The sequence below is a fragment of the Oncorhynchus kisutch genome, linkage group LG15 (genome assembly GCF_002021735.2).
Source record: "Oncorhynchus kisutch isolate 150728-3 linkage group LG15, Okis_V2, whole genome shotgun sequence".
NCBI classification, from domain to species: domain Eukaryota; kingdom Metazoa; phylum Chordata; class Actinopteri; order Salmoniformes; family Salmonidae; genus Oncorhynchus; species Oncorhynchus kisutch.
Window position 1 is genome coordinate 14,480,227 of NC_034188.2, and position 20,354 is coordinate 14,500,580.

The window sequence follows — 20,354 nt, forward strand, 5'->3', positions numbered from 1 at the left end:
AACTTGTGTGAAATGTTACTGCTGTCTTCAAACCTGATGCAGACATTCATATTCTCAGCATTACGCTCATTGTGATATGAATTACATGGTTGTTGGACCTGCCAATTACAGGCTGTGACTTGTTAGAAGGCAACTCAGTTCTGTCTTGGTACCTTCATGTGTACAGTGTCTGAGCTGTATCAGAACTCAACTCCTAGACTATTGAGTAGCCTTGAACCTGTTAGGCACATATCTAGGATCAGCATACCTCTCTAAATACTATCCTTAACCATCAGAGTGGAAAAATGAAACTGAGTTGTCTATGTGTTCCTGCTCTGTTTCCTTCCTAACTGTCTGACAGACTGAGACAAGGGCTGCGTCCCAAGTGGCACCCTATTTATTACATAGTTCTCTATTGGCTCCTATTCCCTACATAGTTCTCTATTGGCCCCTATTCCCTGCATAGTGCTCTATTGGCCCCTATTCCCTACATAGTTCTCTATTGGCTCCTATTCCCTACATAGTTCTCTACTGGCTCCTATTCCCTACATAGTTCTCTACTGGCTCCTATTCCCTACATAGTTCTCTATTGGCCTCTATTCCCTACATAGTTCTCCACTGGCTCCTATTGGCCCCTATTCCCTACATAGTTCTCTATTGGCCCCTATTCCCTACATAGTTCTCTATTGGCTCCTATTCCCTACATAGTTCTCTACTGGCTCCTATTCCCTATATAGTTCCCTACTGGCTCCTATTCCCTACATAGTTCTCTACTGGCTCCTATTCCCTACATAGTTCACTATTGGCCCCTATTCCCTACATAGTTCTCTACTGGCTCCTATTCCCTACATAGTTCTCTACTGGCTCCTATTCCCTACATAGTTCTCTATTGGCTCCTGTTCCCTACATAGTTCTCTACTGGCTCCTATTCCCTACATAGTTCTCTACTGGCTCCTATTCCCTACATAGTTGTCTATTGGCTCCCATTCCCTACATAGTTCTCTACTGGCTCCTATTCCCTACATAGTTCTCTACTGGCTCCTATTCCCTACATAGTTCTCTATTGGCCCCTATTCCCTGCATAGTGCTCTATTGGCCCCTATTCCCTACATAGTTCTCTATTGGCTCCTATTCCCTACATAGTTATCTACTGGCTCCTATTCCCTACATAGTTCTCTACTGGCTCCTATTCCTTACATAGTTCTCTACTGGCTCCTATTCCCTACATAGTTCTCTACTGGCTCCTATTCCCTACATAGTTATCTTCTGGCTCCTATTCCCTACATAGTTCTCTACTGGCTCCTGTTCCCTACATAGTTCTCTATTGGCTCCTATTCCCTCATAGTTCTCTATTGGCTCCTATTGGCCTCTATTCCCTACATAGTTCTCTATTGGCTCCTATTGGCTCCTATTCCCTACATAGTTCTCTATTGGCTCCTATTGGCCTCTATTCCCTACATAGTTCTCTATTGGCTCCTATTGGCTCCTATTCCCTACATAGTTCTCTATTGGCTCCTATTGGCCTCTATTCCCTACATAGTTCTCTATTGGCTCCTATTGGCCTCTATTCCCTACATAGTTCTCTATTGGCTCCTATTCCCTACATAGTCCTTTATTGGCTCCTATTCCCTACATAGTTCTCTATTGGCTCCTATTGGCTCCTATTCCCTACATAGTTCTCTATTGGCTCCTATTGGCTCCTATTCCCTACATAGTTCTCTATTGGCTCCTATTGGCCTCTATTCCCTACATAGTTCTCTACTGGCTCCTATTCCCTACATAGTCCTTTATTGGCTCCTATTCCCTACATAGTTCTCTATTGGCTCCTATTGGCTCCTATTCCCTACATAGTTCTCTATTGGCTCCTATTCCCTACATAGTTCTCTATTGGCTCCTATTCCCTACATAGTTCTCTATTGGCTCCTATTCCCTACATAGTTCTCTATTGGCTCCTATTCCCTACATAGTTCTCTATTGGCTCCTATTCCCTACATAGTTCTCTATTGGCTCCTATTGGCCTCTATTCCCTACATAGTTCTCTATTGGCTCCTATTCCCTACATAGTGCCCTATGGGCTCAGGGATGCATAGGAAGTCAGAGCAGAGGTTAGGGATCAGGGGGTTATGAGTGAACTCCAGTGTTCCGGGGGAACACCAGGCTCTGCATGACTAATAACACCCACAGACAGACAAAGCAGCTACTATTTCCCTAGTGTGTGTGTGTGTGTGTGTGTGTGTGTATGTGTGTGTGTGTATGTGTGTGTGTGTGTGTGTGTGTGTGTGTGTGTGTGTGTGTGTGTGTGTGTGTGTGTGTGTGTGTGTGTGTGTGTGTGTGTGTGTGTGTGTGTGTGTGCGCATGTTCCTGCCGCGTCATAGGAATCCAGCCTGTCTGTTAGGCACAGCCACATATCTGTGTGGTGATATCATGGGGTAGAGGGCAGATAGCAAATCTCTATTATACTGAATAAGACAGATCATTGGACTCTTTGTCTGCTAAACGGCTGATTTAAACTCCTCTGTACCACTCTATAGACGGAATGAAAGATGGAGGGAGGCTTGATGGATGGAGGATGGATGGAGGAAGGATGGAGGGAGGGAGGGGGATGGAGGGAGGATGGATAGAGGATGGAGGGAGGGAGGGAGGGAGGGAGGGAGGGAGGGAGGGAGGGAGGGAGGGAGGGAGGGAGGGAGGGAGGGAGGGAGGGAGGGAGGGAGGGAGGGAGGGAGGGAGGGAGGGAGGGAGGGAGGGAGGGAGGATGGATGGATGGATGGATGGATGGATGGATGGATGGATGGATGGATGGATGGATGGATGGATGGATGGAGGATGGATGGATGGAGGGAGGATGGATGGATGGAGGATGGAGGAAGGATGGAGGGAGGGAGGATGGAGGAAGGGATGGATGGAGGGAGGGAGGGAGGGTCGATGACAGAGGGAGGATGTAGGGGAGGATAGAGGGAGGGAGGGAGGGAGGGAGGGAGGGAGGGAGGGAGGGAGGGAGGGAGGGAGGGAGGGAGGGAGGGAGGATGGATGGATGGATGGAGGGAGGGAGGGAGGGAGGGAGGGAGGGAGGGAGGGAGGGAGGGAGGGAGGGAGGGAGGGAGGGAGGGAGGGAGGGAGGGAGGGAGGGAGGGAGGGAGGGAGGGAGAATGTAGGGAGGAAGGAAAAATAAGGAAGGAAAAGAGAATGGATGAAGGCTGTCTAGAGGGGAAAGCAGGACGGATGGAGAGAGGATGATGGATGGATGAAGGCTGTCTAGAGGGGAAAGCAGGATGGATGGAGAGAGGATGATGGATGGATGAAGGCTGTCTAGAGGGGAAAACAGGATGGATGGAGAGAGGATGGATGGATGGATGGATGAAGGCTGTATAGAGGGGAAAGCAGTATGGATGGAGAGAGGATGGATGGATGGATGAAGGCTGTCTAGAGGGAAAAGCAGGATGGATGCATGGATGAAGGCTGTCTAGAGGGAAAGCAGGATGGATGGATGGATGGATGAAGGCTGTCTAGAGGGAAAGCACGATGGATGGATGGATGGATGGATGAAAGCTGTCTTGAGGGGAAAGCAGGATGGATGGATGGATGAAGGCTGTCTAGAGGGAAAGCAGGATGGATGGATGAAGGCTGTCTAGAGGGAAAGCAGGATGGATGGATGGATGAAGGCTGTCTAGAGGGGAAAGCAGGATGTATGGATGGATGAAGGCTGTCTAGAGGGAAAGCAGGATGGATGGATGGATGAAGGCTGTCTAGAGGGAAAGCAGGATGGATGGATGGATGAAGGCTGTCTAGAGGGGAAAGCAGGATGGATGGATGGATGAAGGCTGTCTAGAGGGGAAAGCAGGATGGATGGATGGATAAAGGCTGTCTAGAGGGGAAAGCAGGATGGATGGATGAAGGCTGTCTAGAGGGAAAGCAGGATGGATGGATGGATGAAGGCTGTCTAGAGGGGAAAGCAGGATGGATGGATGAAGGCTGTCTAGATGGAAAGCAGGATGGATGGATGGATGAAGGCTGTCTAGAGGGAAAGCTGGATGGATGGATGGATGGATGAAGGCTGTCTAGAGGGGAAAGCAGGATGGATGGATGGATGAAGGCTGTCTAGAGGGAAAGCAGGATGGATGGATGGATGGATGGATGAAGGCTGTCTAGAGGGAAAGCAGGATGGATGGATGGATGGATGAAGGCTGTCTAGATGGGAAAGCAGGATGGATGGATGGATGGATGAAGGCTGTCTAGAGGGAAAGCAGGATGGATGGATGGATGGATGAAGGCTGTCTAGAGGGGAAAGCAGGATGGATGGATGGATGAAGGCTGTCTAGAGGGGAAAGCAGGATGGATGGATGGATGGATGAAGGCTGTCTAGATGGAAAGCAGGATGGATGGATGGATGAAGGCTGTCTAGAGGGGAAAGCAGGATGGATGGATGGATGGATGAAGGCTGTCTAGAGGGGAAAGCAGGATGGATGGATGGATGGATGAAGGCTGTCTAGATGGAAAGCAGGATGGATGGATGGATGAAGGCTGTCTAGAGGGGAAAGCAGGATGGATGGATGGATGGATGAAGGCTGTCTAGAGGGGAAAGCAGGATGGATGGATGGATGGATGAAGGCTGTCTAGAGGGGAAAGCAGGATGGATGGATGGATGGATGAAGGCTGTCTAGAGGGAAAGCAGGATGTATGGATGGATGGATGGATGAAGGCTGTCTAGAGGGAAAGCAGGATGGATGGATGGATGGATGGATGAAGGCTGTCTAGAGGGAAAGCAGGATGGATGGATGGATGGATGGATGAAGGCTGTCTAGAGGGGAAAGCAGGATGGATGGATGGATGAAGGCTGTCTAGAGGGAAAGCAGGATGGATGGATGGATGAAGGCTGTCTAGAGGGAAAGCAGGATGGATGGATGGATGAAGGCTGTCTAGATGGAAAGCAGGATGGATGGATGGATGGATGAAGGCTGTCTAGAGGGAAAGCAGGATGGATGGATGGATGAAGGCTGTCTAGAGGGAAAGCAGGATGGATGGATGGATGAAGGCTGTCTAGAGGGAAAGCAGGATGGATGGATGGATGGATGGTTGAAGGCTGTCTAGAGGGAAAGCAGGATGGATGGATGGATGGATGAAGGCTGTCTAGAGGGAAAGCAGGATATTGTATATGTATTATAAGCTGCTTTTATTTTGACCAGTGAGATATACCTGCTGGAGCGCGTTCTACGGGTAGGTGTTGTTACGGTGACCCAGTGAGATATACCTGCTGGAGCGCGTTCTACGGGTAGGTGTTGTTACGGTGACCAGTGAGATATACCTGCTGGAGCGCGTTCTACGGGTAGGTGTTGTTACGGTGACCAGTGAGATATACCTGCTGGAGCGCGTTCTACGGGTAGGTGTTGTTACGGTGACCAGTGAGATATACCTGCTGGAGCGCGTTCTACGGGTAGGTGTTGTTACGGTGACCAGTGAGATATACCTGCTGGAGCGCGTTCTACGGGTAGGTGTTGTTACGGTGACCAGTGAGATATACCTGCTGGAGCGCGTTCTACGGGTAGGTGTTGTTACGGTGACCAGTGAGATATACCTGCTGGAGCGCGTTCTACGGGTAGGTGTTGTTACGGTGACCAGTGAGATATACCTGCTGGAGCGCGTTCTACGGGTAGGTGTTGTTACGGTGACCAGTGAGATATACCTGCTGGAGCGCGTTCTACGGGTAGGTGTTGTTACGGTGACCAGTGAGATATACCTGCTGGAGCGCGTTCTACGGGTAGGTGTTGTTACGGTGACAGTGAGATATACCTGCTGGAGCGCGTTCTACGGGTAGGTGTTGTTACGGTGACCAGTGAGATATACCTGCTGGAGCGCGTTCTACGGGTAGGTGTTGTTACGGTGACCAGTGAGATATACCTGCTGGAGCGCGTTCTACGGGTAGGTGTTGTTACGGTGACCAGTGAGATATACCTGCTGGAGCGCGTTCTACGGGTAGGTGTTGTTACGGTGACCAGTGAGATATACCTGCTGGAGCGCGTTCTACGGGTAGGTGTTGTTACGGTGACCAGTGAGATATACCTGCTGGAGCGCGTTCTACGGGTAGGTGTTGTTACGGTGACCAGTGAGATATACCTGCTGGAGCGCGTTCTACGGGTAGGTGTTGTTACGGTGACCAGTGAGATATACCTGCTGGAGCGCGTTCTACGGGTAGGTGTTGTTACGGTGACCAGTGAGATATACCTGCTGGAGCGCGTTCTACGGGTAGGTGTTGTTACGGTGACCAGTGAGATATACCTGCTGGAGCGCGTTCTACGGGTAGGTGTTGTTACGGTGACCAGTGAGATATACCTGCTGGAGCGCGTTCTACGGGTAGGTGTTGTTACGGTGACCAGTGAGATATACCTGCTGGAGCGCGTTCTACGGGTAGGTGTTGTTACGGTGACCAGTGAGATATACCTGCTGGAGCGCGTTCTACGGGTAGGTGTTGTTACGGTGACCAGTGAGATATACCTGCTGGAGCGCGTTCTACGGGTAGGTGTTGTTACGGTGACCAGTGAGATATACCTGCTGGAGCGCGTTCTACGGGTAGGTGTTGTTACGGTGACCAGTGAGATATACCTGCTGGAGCGCGTTCTACGGGTAGGTGTTGTTACGGTGACCAGTGAGATATACCTGCTGGAGCGCGTTCTACGGGTAGGTGTTGTTACGGTGACCAGTGAGATATACCTGCTGGAGCGCGTTCTACGGGTAGGTGTTGTTACGGTGACCAGTGAGATATACCTGCTGGAGCGCGTTCTACGGGTAGGTGTTGTTACGGTGACCAGTGAGATATACCTGCTGGAGCGCGTTCTACGGGTAGGTGTTGTTACGGTGACCAGTGAGATATACCTGCTGGAGCGCGTTCTACGGGTAGGTGTTGTTACGGTGACCAGTGAGATATACCTGCTGGAGCGCGTTCTACGGGTAGGTGTTGTTACGGTGACCAGTGAGATATACCTGCTGGAGCGCGTTCTACGGGTAGGTGTTGTTACGGTGACCAGTGAGATATACCTGCTGGAGCGCGTTCTACGGGTAGGTGTTGTTACGGTGACCAGTGAGATATACCTGCTGTGGAGCGCGTTCTACGGGTAGGTGTTGTTACGGTGACCAGTGAGATATACCTGCTGGAGCGCGTTCTACGGGTAAGGTGTTGTTACGGTGACCAGTGAGATATACCTGCTGGAGCGCGTTCTACGGGTAGGTGTTGTTACGGTGACCAGTGAGATATACCTGCTGTGGAGCGCGTTCTACGGGTAGGTGTTGTTACGGTGACCAGTGAGATATACCTGCTGGAGCGCGTTCTACGGGTAGGTGTTGTTACGGTGACCAGTGAGATATACCTGCTGGAGCGCGTTCTACGGGTAGGTGTTGTTACGGTGACCAGTGAGATATACCTGCTGGAGCGCGTTCTACGGGTAGGTGTTGTTACGGTGACCAGTGAGATATACCTGCTGGAGCGCGTTCTACGGGTAGGTGTTGTTACGGTGACAGTGAGATATACCTGCTGGAGCGCGTTCTACGGGTAGGTGTTGTTACGGTGACCAGTGAGATATACCTGCTGGAGCGCGTTCTACGGGTAGGTGTTGTTACGGTGACCAGTGAGATATACCTGCTGGAGCGCGTTCTACGGGTAGGTGTTGTTACGGTGACCAGTGAGATATACCTGCTGGAGCGCGTTCTACGGGTAGGTGTTGTTACGGTGACCAGTGAGATATACCTGCTGGAGCGCGTTCTACGGGTAGGTGTTGTTACGGTGACCAGTGAGATATACCTGCTGGAGCGCGTTCTACGGGTAGGTGTTGTTACGGTGACCAGTGAGATATACCTGCTGGAGCGCGTTCTACGGGTAGGTGTTGTTACGGTGACCAGTGAGATATACCTGCTGGAGCGCGTTCTACGGGTAGGTGTTGTTACGGTGACCAGTGAGATATACCTGCTGGAGCGCGTTCTACGGGTAGGTGTTGTTACGGTGACCAGTGAGATATACCTGCTGGAGCGCGTTCTACGGGTAGGTGTTGTTACGGTGACCAGTGAGATATACCTGCTGGAGCGCGTTCTACGGGTAGGTGTTGTTACGGTGACCAGTGAGATATACCTGCTGGAGCGCGTTCTACGGGTAGGTGTTGTTACGGTGACCAGTGAGATATACCTGCTGGAGCGCGTTCTACGGGTAGGTGTTGTTACGGTGACCAGTGAGATATACCTGCTGGAGCGCGTTCTACGGGTAGGTGTTGTTACGGTGACCAGTGAGATATACCTGCTGGAGCGCGTTCTACGGGTAGGTGTTGTTACGGTGACCAGTGAGATATACCTGCTGGAGCGCGTTCTACGGGTAGGTGTTGTTACGGTGACCAGTGAGATATACCTGCTGTGGAGCGCGTTCTACGGGTAGGTGTTGTTACGGTGACCAGTGAGATATACCTGCTGTGGAGCGCGTTCTACGGGTAGGTGTTGTTACGGTGACCAGTGAGCTGAGATAAGGCGGGGCTTTACCTAGCAAAGACTTATAGATGACCTGGGGGCCAGTGGGTCTGGTGACTAATATGTAGAGAGGGCCAGCCGACTAGAGCATACAGGTCGCAGTGGTGGGTGGTATATGGGGCTTTGGTGACAAATTGGATGGCACTGCATCCAGTTTGCCGAGTAGAGTGTTGGAGGCTAATTTGTCAATGTCATTGCCGAAGTCTAGGATCGATAGGATAGTAATTTTTACGAGGGTATGTTTGGCAGCGTGAATGAAGGATGCCTTGTTGGGAAATAGGAAGCCGATTCTAGATTTAATTTTGGATTGGAGATGCTTAATATGAGTCTGGAAAGAGAGTTTACAGTCTAGTCAGACACCTTGGTATTTGTAGTTGTCCACATATTCTAAGTCAGAACCGTCCAGAGTAGTGATGCTGGACGGGGGGGTACGGGCAGCGATCAGTTGAAGGGCATGCATTTAGTTTTACTAGTGTTTAAGAGCAGTTGGAGGCCACGGAAGGAGAGTTGTATGGCATTGAAGCTCGTTTGGAGGTTTGTTAACACAGTGTCCAAAGAAGGGCCAGAAGTATACAGAATGGTGTCGTCTGCGTAGAGGTGGATCAGAGAATCACCAGCAGCAAGAGCGACATCATTGATATATACAGAGAAAAGAGTCGGCCCGGGAAGTGAACCCTGTGGTACCCCCATAGAGACTGCCAGAGGTCCGGACAACAGGCCGTCCGATTTGACACACTGAACTCTATCTGAGAAGTAGTTGGTGAACCAGGCGAGGCAGTCATTTGAGAAGCCAAGGCTGTTGAGTCTGCCGTTAAGAATGTGGTGATTGACAGAGTCGAAAGTCTTGGCCAGGTTGATGAAGACGGCTGCACAGGACTGTCTTTTATCGATGGCAGTTATGATATCGTTTAGTACCTTGCGTGTGGCTGAGGTGCACCTGTGACCAGCTCGGAAACCGGAATGCACAGCGGAGAAGGTACGGTGGGATTCGAAAGTTGGTGGGTGATCTGTTGGTGGGTGATTTGTTGGTGGGTGATCTGTTGGTGGGTGATCTGTTGGTGGGTGATCTGTTGGTGGGTGATATGTTGGTGGGTGATCTGTTGGTGGGTGATATGTTGGTGGGTGATACCAACTAGTTGCGATGATCCTATGCAAAGGTCCAGAGCTTACGGCAGGAATCTAGTCGTGTTAGTGAAGAGTCCGGGAGGCATCAGCTGTGTAGCCGAATGATCATAGGGTCCATTGAGCAGTCCCGGGAGATGGGCCTGGTTCAAAGGCTAGCTTCGGGGCTGGGCCACTTGGTAGCAGCTAGCTAGCTCGAGAATCTGGAATAATGGTCCAGTAATCTGGAGTAATGGTGGAGAAAAGCAGTCCTGATAAAAGCAGTCCTGGGTGTTATCCAGGATAAAAGTGGCTGGTATCTGGTATCTGAGCTAGAGGTTAAAGCCGCTAGCAGTGGCTAACAATGACTAAATAGCTAGCAGCTGGTTAGCAGCTGATTGCTAGCTTCTAATGGAGGTTCTAGCGATAAGGTCTAGAAATAATGGATCCGTATCACATTGGGTGAGTCGGGTTGCCGGAAGGTATATTTAATTTAAAAATGGAAAAAGAGATTGAAATATATTGAAATATATACAAAAAGAGATGAAAAAAAGACCAAATTTACATGGGACATCAACAAACACGCCTGCACTACCACGCCATCTTGGATCAGTAGTTTAGGGAGTGGGGAGTGAGACAGTGTGTGTGTGTGTGGGGGGGGGGGGCTGGGTGGTGTGTATATGAGAGGCGGAAAGAGAGAGAGAGAGAGAGAGATGAGAGTATGTGTGTCTGTTTTGGGCACGTGTTAGAGTGTGTGTGTGTGTTTGCACGTGTGTGTGTGTATGTGTGTTCAGTGTGAACATCTACAGTGGGGCAAAAAATATTTAGCGTGTACCTATGATGAAATTTACAGGCCTCTCTCATCTTGAGAGAGGCTGACTAAATCCTTGTTTGCCCCACTGTAAGTCCTTTACTTCCCACTGTCTCAGCCGGCCTTCACAGAGGGTTAATGCTCCAACAGGTCAGTGGGAGTACACACAGACTTTCATTCCCATGGAGACGCCCCAGCGACCCGGGAGAGGCCTCTCTTAATAAATAATGTACACTGAGTATACAAAACATTAAGAACACCTGTGTCACACCCTGACATTAGAGAGCCTTTTTATGTCTCTTTTTGGTTTGGTCAGGGTGTGATTTGGTGTGGGCATTCTATGTTTTTGTTTTCTATGTTTTTGTATTTCTATGTTTTGGCCGGGTATGGTTCTCAATCAGGGACAGCTGTCTATCGTTGTCTCTGATTGGGAACCATACTTAGGTAGCCCTTTTCCCTCCTTTCAGTGTGGGAAGTTAACTTTGTTTGTGGCACATAGCCCTTAAGCTTTACGGTTGTGTTTGTATTGTTTTTGTCGGCTTGTTTGTAGTTAATCATGTTGAGAGTGTTTCTCTGTGTGTTTTTTGATGACCTGCAGCGAGGCCTATCCATCATAAAGCAGCCGGAGAGACAACTCCTCCCCCTCTTACCTCTTCCCCTCTCTTCCTCTCTCTCTCTTCCCCTTGCTTCCTCTCTTCCCCCTATTACCTCTTCCCCTCTCTTCCTCTCTCTCTCTTCCCCTTGCTTCCTCTCTTCCCCCTATTACCTCTTCCCCTCTCTTCCTCTCTCTCTCTTCCCCTTGCTTCCTCTCTTCCCCCTATTACCTCTTCCCCTCTCTTCCTCTCTCTCTCTTCCCCTTGCTTCCTCTCTTCCCCCTATTACCTCTTCCCCTCTCTTCCTCTCCTTCCTCTCTTCCCCTTGCTTCCTCTCTTCCCCCTATTACCTCTTCCCCTCTCTTCCTCTCTCTCTCTTCCCCTTGCTTCCTCTCTTCCCCCTCTTACCTATTCCCCTCTCTTCCTCTCTCTCTCTTCCACTCGCTTCCCCTCGCTTCCTCTCTTCCCCATATTACCTCTTCCCCTCTCTTCCTCTCTCTCTCTTCCACTCGCTTCCCCTCGCTTCCTCTCTTCCCCTCTCTTCCCCTCGCTTCCCCCCTCTCTTCCCCCCTATTCCCCTCTCTTCCCCCTCTCTCTTCCACTCGCTTCCCCTCGCTTCCTCTCTTACCCCTATTACCTCTTCCCCTCTCTTCCCCTCTCTTCCCCTCTCTTCCTCTCTTCCCCTCGCTTCCTCGCTTCCTCTCTTCCCCTCTCTTCCCCTCGCTTCCTCTCTTCCCCTCACTTCCTTTCTTCCCCTCGCTTCCCCCCTCGCTTCCTCTCTTCCCCTCTCTTCCCCTCGCTTCCTCTCTTCCCCTCGCTTCCTCTCTTCCCCTCGCTTCCCCCCTCTCTTCCCCCCTATTCCCCTCTCTTCCCCCTCTCTCTTCCCCTTGCTCCCTAACTTCCCCCTCTCTCTTCCCCTCTCTTCCTCTCTTCCCCTCTCTTCCCCCTCTCTCTTCCCCTCTCTTCCCCCTATTCTCCTCTCTTCCCCTCTCTTCCCCCCTATTCCCCTCTCTTCCCCCTCTCTCTTCCCCTTGCTCCCTCTCTCCCCATCTCTTCCCCTCTCTTGTCTGTAGATACAGTATGTATTAGTGTTGGGGAATACTGCTATCCAGTGCTGCCAGATTCTATTAACAACTGTGAGCTCAATCAGAGGCAAAATCCCACTCAATCTTCTAGAATGTCACAGTTGGGCAGGACATTACCCAATCTGGCAACCGCTGTTATCGGTGGTCCTGGTGATGTTGTGTTGTCCAGACATGCTCTCTCTCTCTTTCTCACTCTGGGAGATGACAACACCCACACTCTGGATATGCCCGGAATCTGAGGGGGAGGGAGGAGGAAGAAAGAGAGGGAGGAGAGGAGTGAGGGGAGGCGAGGAGGGGAACAGAACAGGAGGGGGAGGGGGAACGAGGAGGGGAGATTTATTTTATTTTATTTATTTGAACATTTAAAAACACAACATGTGGATATAATGCATTTAAATAATTCAGAATGACACAACAAAATAAGAAAAAACAACATCTGGATAGTGTGGTTGGTGTTTGTGCTTTGCAGTGAACATACCTATCTAGCTCAGATACAGATCCCACAACCCCTAGATGGGGGCGTTACCTCTCCAAAGGACACACCTATCTAGCTAAGTTACAGATCCCAAAACCCCTAGATGGGGGCGTTACCTCTCCATCTGAACACACCTATCTAGCTCAGATACAGATCCCAAAACCCCTAGATGGGGGCGTTACCTCTCCAAAGGACACACCTATCTAGCTCAGATACAGATCCCACAACCCCTAGAAGGGGACGTTACCTCTCCAAAGGACACACCTATCTAGCTCAGATACAGATCCCACAACCCCAAGATGGGGGCGTTACCTCTCCATCTGAACACACCTATCTAGCTCAGATACAGATCCCAAAACCCCTAGATGGGGGCGTTACCTCTCCAAAGGACACACCTATCTAGCTCAGATACAGATCCCACAACCCCTAGAAGGGGACGTTACCTCTCCAAAGGACACACCTATCTAGCTCAGATACAGATCCCACAACCCCTAGATGGGGGCGTACCTCTCCATCTGAACACACCTATCTAGCTCAGATACAGATCCCACAACCCCTAGAAGGGGGCGTTACCTCTCCATCAGGACACACCTATCTAGCTCAGATACAGATCCCACAACCCCTAGAAGGGGATGTTACCTCTCCAAAGGACACACCTATCTAGCTCAGATACAGATCCCACAACCCCTAGATGGGGACGTTACCTCTCCATCTGAACACACCTTTCTAGCTCATATACAGATCCCACAACCCCTAGAGGGGGACGTTACCTCTCCAAAGGACACACCTATCTAGCTCAGATACATTGAGATAACTCAGAAAACATTGAGATAACATTGAGGTAACTTTAAGATCACGAGATAAAGAAACTCTCTTTTGACTCCAGATGAGATGAAAACATCTTATTGTCTGGCCAAACACCAAACCACCCACCAATAACATCTGTCTCTCCAGAGCAGTCCAGTATCTGTGGGAAAGCTTCCTTATCATTGTCTTTGGATGTATTGAGTGTGTATGTGGATGTCCATTTCACAAACCTGATAGTACATGGAAGAGGCTGGAGCAGGTTAGAACCGAACCGGTAGTGTGTGTGTCCAACTTCCTACTTTGTCTGTTGGGACAAAATATTTCTGCAGTTTGTGTTGTGTACCGATGTCTACTTTTCTTTAAATGGTTGTTTTTCAGTATTAGCTGGTGGTGGTGGATCAGCTTTAACATTAGAGTTAGATTGTGGGTTCTATCAATGTAAATGTCTGCATAATTTCCAATCCCCCATATATATTTATTTAAATATATTTTCCTTCTTTATTATTTTCCCCTAACCCTCCCATCCCTCCCCAAATTGAAGTAAACTAATGGACAAAAATACTTAGGCTTCTACTTCCACCTTATACATACTATATACATTTTATGACAACATATTTTACATTAGTTATCTTTTTTTATTTGTTTTTAGTTTCAGCCTTCTGCTATCTTCAACCCCTCCCATCTATCTCTGAAGACCATCCAGTCCCAGCCTTCAGCTCCCCTCAACCCCTCTCATCTATCTCTGAAGACAATCCAGTCCCAGTCCTCAGCTACCTTCAACCCCTCCCATCTATCTCCGAAGACCATCCAGTCCCAGTCCTCAGCCACCTTCAACCCCTCCCATCTATTTCTGAAGACAATCCAGTCCCAGTCCTCAGCTACCTTCAACCCCTCCCATCTATCTCTGAAGACCATCCAGTCCCAGCCTTCAGCTCCCCTCATCCCCTCCCATCTATCTCTGAAGACCATCCAGTCCCAGTCTTCAGCTCTCCTCAACCCCTCCCATCTATCTCTGAAGACCATCCAGTCCCAGCCTTCAGCTCCCCTCAACCCCTCTCATCTATCTCTGAAGACCATCCAGTCCCTGTTTTCAGCTCTCCTCAAACCCTCCCATCTATCTCTGAAGACCATCCAGTCCCAGCCTTCAGGTCCCCTCAACCCCTCCCATCTATCTCTGAAGACCATCCAGTCCCAGCCTTCAGCTCCCCTCAACCCCTCTCATCTATCTCTGAAGACAATCCAGTCCCAGTCCTCAGCTACCTTCAACCCCTCCCATCTATCTCCGAAGACCATCCAGTCCCAGTCCTCAGCCACCTTCAACCCCTCCCATCTATTTCTGAAGACAATCCAGTCCCAGTCCTCAGCTACCTTCAACCCCTCCCATCTATCTCTGAAGACCATCCAGTCCCAGCCTTCAGCTCCCCTCATCCCCTCCCATCTATCTCTGAAGACCATCCAGTCCCAGTCTTCAGCTCTCCTCAACCCCTCCCATCTATCTCTGAAGACCATCCAGTCCCAGCCTTCAGCTCCCCTCAACCCCTCTCATCTATCTCTGAAGACCATCCAGTCCCTGTTTTCAGCTCTCCTCAAACCCTCCCATCTATCTCTGAAGACCATCCAGTCCCAGCCTTCAGGTCCCCTCAACCCCTCCCATCTATCTCTGAAGACAATCCAGTCCCAGTCTTCTGCTCCCCTCAACCCTTCCCATCTATCTCTGAAGACCATCCATATCTCTGAATACCATCCAGTCCCAGTCTTCAGCTCCCCTCAACCCTTCCCATCTTTCTCTGAAGACCATCCATATCTCTGAAGACCATCCAGTCCCAGTCTTCTGCTCCCCTCAACCCTTCCCATCTATCTCTGAAGACCATCCATATCTCTGAAGACCATCCAGTCCCAGTCTTCAGCTCCCCTCAACCCTTCCCATCTATCTCTGAAGACCATCCATATCTCTGAAGACCATCCAGTCCCAGTCTTCAGCCCCCCTCAACCCTTCCCATCTATCTCTGAGGACCATCCAGTCCCAGTCTTCAGCTCCCCTCAACCCTTCCCATCTATCTCTGAAGACCATCCATATCTCTGAAGACCATCCAGTCCCAGTCTTCAGCCCCCCTCAACCCTTCCCATCTATCTCTGAGGACCATCCAGTCCCAGTCTTCAGCTCCCCTCAACCCTTCCCATCTATCTCTGAAGACCATCCATATCTCTGAAGACCATCCAGTCCCAGTCTTCAGCTCCCCTCAACCCTTCCCATCTATCTCGGAGGACCATCCATATCTCTGAGGACCATACAGTTTAGATTTCTAGCTGCCATATATTTTCCACTGTGCTGTAATGTTTCACAAAAGTTATAAACCTTCATATTCTCACAGTTTCTACAGATTGTAAATTAAAGATGAATATATTCCTAAAAGTTGTATTATATTATTGATTGTTTGACTGTGGCTTTTCAAGTCACCTAGCAGTGCTATTTACAAAGTTAGCTCCAGATAATGTTGCAACTCTTCAGTACCAAAACAAGTGATCTAATGTTTATGTCTCTTCGCAGCTAAATCTGTAGAGCTTGGATGGTTGTGTCCCTCATACAGTATATTTAACATTCTATTGGTTGCAAGAATTATGTATAATAATTTACATTGAAAGACTAAGTTCTGAATCTGCCGTTGTTTTATTTATCAGTTCATAAACCATGTGCCATGAAATCGGCACATCGAAAATCTCTTCTATTTTGCAACCTGTATGACGCAGCTGTCCATTTTTTGGTCTTTAAATTAAATGTGTATATTTTTTAATTATCACAATTTTGGTCTTTACTGTTGGACTGACAAACAAGTTCCTTTCCTTCTCTTCTTTCCACTTGCCTCCTCCATTTTTGTGGTAATGCTGCAGTCAGTTGATTGTAGTTTTGGATAGAGCAGACCTTTGCAGACAGTTGGGTGTAGTTTTAGATAGAGCAGACCTTCGCAATCAGTATGTTGTAGTTTTAGATAGAGCAGAACTTTGCAGTCAGTAGGTTGTAGTTTTAGATAGAGCAGACCTTTGCTATCAGTTGGTTGTAGTTTTGGATAGAGCAGACCTTTGCAGACAGTTGGTTGTAGTTTTAGATAGAGCAGACCTTTGCAATCAGTTGGTTGTAGTTTTGGATAGAGCAGACCATTGCAGACAGTTGGTTGTAGTTTTGGATAGAGCAGACCTTTGCAATCAGTTGGTTGTAGTTTTAGATAGAGCAGACCTTTGCAATCAGTTGGTTGTAGTTTTGGATAGAGCAGACCTTTGCAGACAGTTGGTTGTAGTTTTAGATAGAGCAGACCTTTGCAATCAGTTGGTTGTAGTTTTGGATAGAGCAGACCTTTGCAGACAGTTGGTTGTAGTTTTGGATAGAGCAGACCTTTGCAATCAGTTGGTTGTAGTTTTAGATAGAGCAGACCTTTATATCAGTTGGTAGTAGTTTTGGATAGAGCAGACCTTTGCAGTCAGTTGGTTGTAGTTTTGGATAGAGCAGACCTTTGCAATCAGTTGGTTATAGTTTTAGATAGAGCAGACCTTTGCAATCAGTTGGTTGTAGTTTTAGATAGAGCAGACCTTTGCAATCAGTTGGTTGTAGTTTTGGATAGAGCAGACCTTTGCAATCAGTTGGTTGTAGTTTTAGATAGAGCAGACCTTTGCAATCAGTTGGTTGTAGTTTTAGATAGAGCAGACCTTTGCAATCAGTTGGTTGTAGTTTTAGATAGAGCAGACCTTTGCAATCAGTTGGTTGTAGTTTTAGATAGATCAGACCTTTGCAATCAGTTGGTTGTAGTTTTGGATAGAGCAGACCTTTGCAATCAGTTGGTTGTAGTTTTGGATAGAGCAGACCTTTGCAGACAGTTGGTTGTAGTTTTGGATAGAGCAGACCTTTGCAATCAGTTGGTGTAGTTTTAGATAGAGCAGACCTTTGCAATCAGTTGGTTGTAGTTTTAGATAGAGCAGACCTTTGCAATCAGTTGGTTGTAGTTTTAGATAGAGCAGACCTTTGCAATCAGTTGGTTGTAGTTTTGGATAGAGCAGACCTTTGCAATCAGTTGGTTGTAGTTTTAGATAGAGCAGACCTTTGCAATCAGTTGGTTGTAGTTTTGGATAGAGCAGACCTTTGCAGTCCGTTGGTTGTAGTTTTGGTTAGAGCAGACCTTTGCAGTGAGTTGGTTGTAGTTTTGGATAGAGCAGACCTTTGCAGACAGTTGGTTGTAGTTTGGATAGAGCAGACCTTTGCAGTGAGTTGGTTGTAGTTTGGATAGAGCAGACCTTTGCAATCAGTTGGTTTTAGTTTTGGATAGAGCAGACCTTTGCAGTCAGTTGGTTGTAGTTTTGGATAGAGCAGACCTTTGCAATCAGTTGGTTATAGTTTTGGATAGAGCAGACCTTTGCAGTGAGTTGGTTGTAGTTTTGGATAGAGCAGACCTTTGCAGACAGTTGGTTGTAGTTTTGGATAGAGCAGACCTTTGCATTGAGTTGGTTGTAGTTTGGATAGAGCAGACCTTTGCAGTGAGTTGGTTGTAGGTTTGGATAGAGCAGACCTTTGCAGTGAGTTGGTTGTAGTTTTGGATAGAGCAGACCTTTGCAGTGAGTTGGTTGTAGTTTGGATAGAGCAGACCTTTGCAGACAGTTGGTTGTAGTTTTGGATAGAGCAGACCTTTGCAGACAGTTGGTTGTAGTTTTGGATAGAGCAGACCTTTGCAGACAGTTGGTTGTAGTTTTAGATAGAGCAGACCTTTGCAGACAGTTGGTTGTAGTTTTGGATAGAGCAGACCTTTCCATAGATCTATTTAAGCTGCGTGTGACATACCTCCACCCGTCATATTTATGATATTCATGAACAAAGATGATTAAATTCTTTCTTTTTTCAGTTAGTGTATTTGAGTTTATCCATAATATTTGTTTTAAATTATGTTTAGTCTTTTCTGGTGGATTAAACTTAAATGGCAACCAGCTTTCTGTTGCTTGCTTTAAAAATAGCAATATTCTGGAGATGATTTCATTTTCAAATAACTAAAAGTGAGAGGTTGTAATCTGAATAAAGGGAATAAGGCCGTTTTTGAACATGGGATGAGACATCCTTACTAATCTGCTAGAGAACCAGTTTGGATTTAAGTACACCTTTTGTATGACTGAAGTGAGAGGTTCAGTTCTTTAATATTTAATAATTTCAGCCCTCCGAATTCATATTCGTTATATAAATCAGTCTGTTTAATTTTGTCTGGCTTGCCATTCCAAATAAAGTGAAATATATTTAGCTCATATATATATTTTTAAACAAGTCGTTCTGTGTAGGCAGGGCCGTAAGTAAATAGGTAAACTGGAATATGACTAAATAATTAATCATGGTGTTTTTCCACAAATAGACAGGTATTTATCTTTCCATGGTAGCAACATATTATCTATTTTTTCTAACTTTCTATTAAAATGTACAGTATTGTAGCGAGATCACTTTCTTTATTTTGGGATATGACTACAGAGTATGTCTACTTCACCATCAGACCATTTTATTTGTGTACTATACAGTACGGTAATGTAAACCTAGTATTTATTAGCGATCCATTACATAATATGGTACATTTATCATAGTTCAGTTGTAATCCAGAGAGGTTAGAAAATGTATCTAGATCCTCCATGAGGCTGTACAGGGATCCAGATAGCGGATTTAAAAGAAAACATGAATCATCAGCGTGCAATGACACCTCTGTTTTTAAACCCTGGATTTCTAGCCCCTTGATATTGTTGGATCTGATTTTAATAGCTAACATTTTGATTGCCATAATAAAAGAATATGCCGATAACGGACAACCTTGTTTCACTCCTATCAGAGATGTGACCATTATTTACTAAATTGAATTTAGGGTTACTATACACAAATTTAACCCACTGTATAAGAGATTCTCCAAAATTAAAATACTCGAGGCATTTATATATAATTTCTCGTTGTACTTTATCAAAGGCCTTTTCAAAATCAGCTATGAATACTAGGCCCGTACCTCTGCCTACTTTTCTACTTTTTTCTTATTTATTATTTGTGTACATGTTTGACATTCTACTACAGTGTAGGAGCTAGAAACACAAGCATTATGCTGCACCTGCTGTAACATCTGCTAAACTGTGTATGTGACCACTGCTCTACTGCAGAGGTTAGAGGGCACAGACATCATATGACCTCTCCTGTCAGGTCACAGCCATGCTCAGATATGTAGTGTCATAGACATTAGGGGCGCGTAACATTAGGAAACAATAGACATGGAACGTGAAACATGGTGGGAATTAAATATCAAGAAAAGTCAACAGGAGAATTGGACATAAAGGTCTAATTGATGTTACCTTGTTACAGAGTGATGCCTTTATCAGAAACTGTTGGAAATCTGACCATTGATGTTACCTTGTTACAGAGTGATGCCTTTATCAGAACCTGTTGGAAATCTGACCATTGATGTTACCTTGTTACAGAGTGATGCCTTTATCAGAAACTGTTGGAAATCTGACCATTGATGTTACCTTGTTACAGAGTGATGCCTTTATCAGAACCTGTTGGAAATCTGACCGTTGATGTTACCTTGTTACAGAGTGATGCCTTTATCAGAACCTGTTGGAAATCTGACCGTTGACATGATCATTCAGTTATAGGGTCTACATAACACAGTCATAATAAAGACATACAGTATCAACTGTCACAACCAATCATATCCATGTTTTAAAACAGAGATAAGGTTTGTCTTGAGATACCCAGACTACGGGTGTGTTGTGGTCCTGTAACCAGGCAGATCCCAACCTGCCCAGAGGAGCAGTGGACTGAGAGAGCAGTGGGCTGAGAAAGAAGTGGGCTGAGAGAGCAGTGGGCTGAGAGAGCAGTTGGCTGAGAGAGCAGTGGACTGAGAGAGCAGTGGACTGAGAGAGCAGTAGGCTGAGAGAGCAGTGGGCTGAGAGAGTAGTAGGCTGAGAGAGCAGTGGACTGAGAGAGCAGTGGGCTGAGAGAGCAGTAG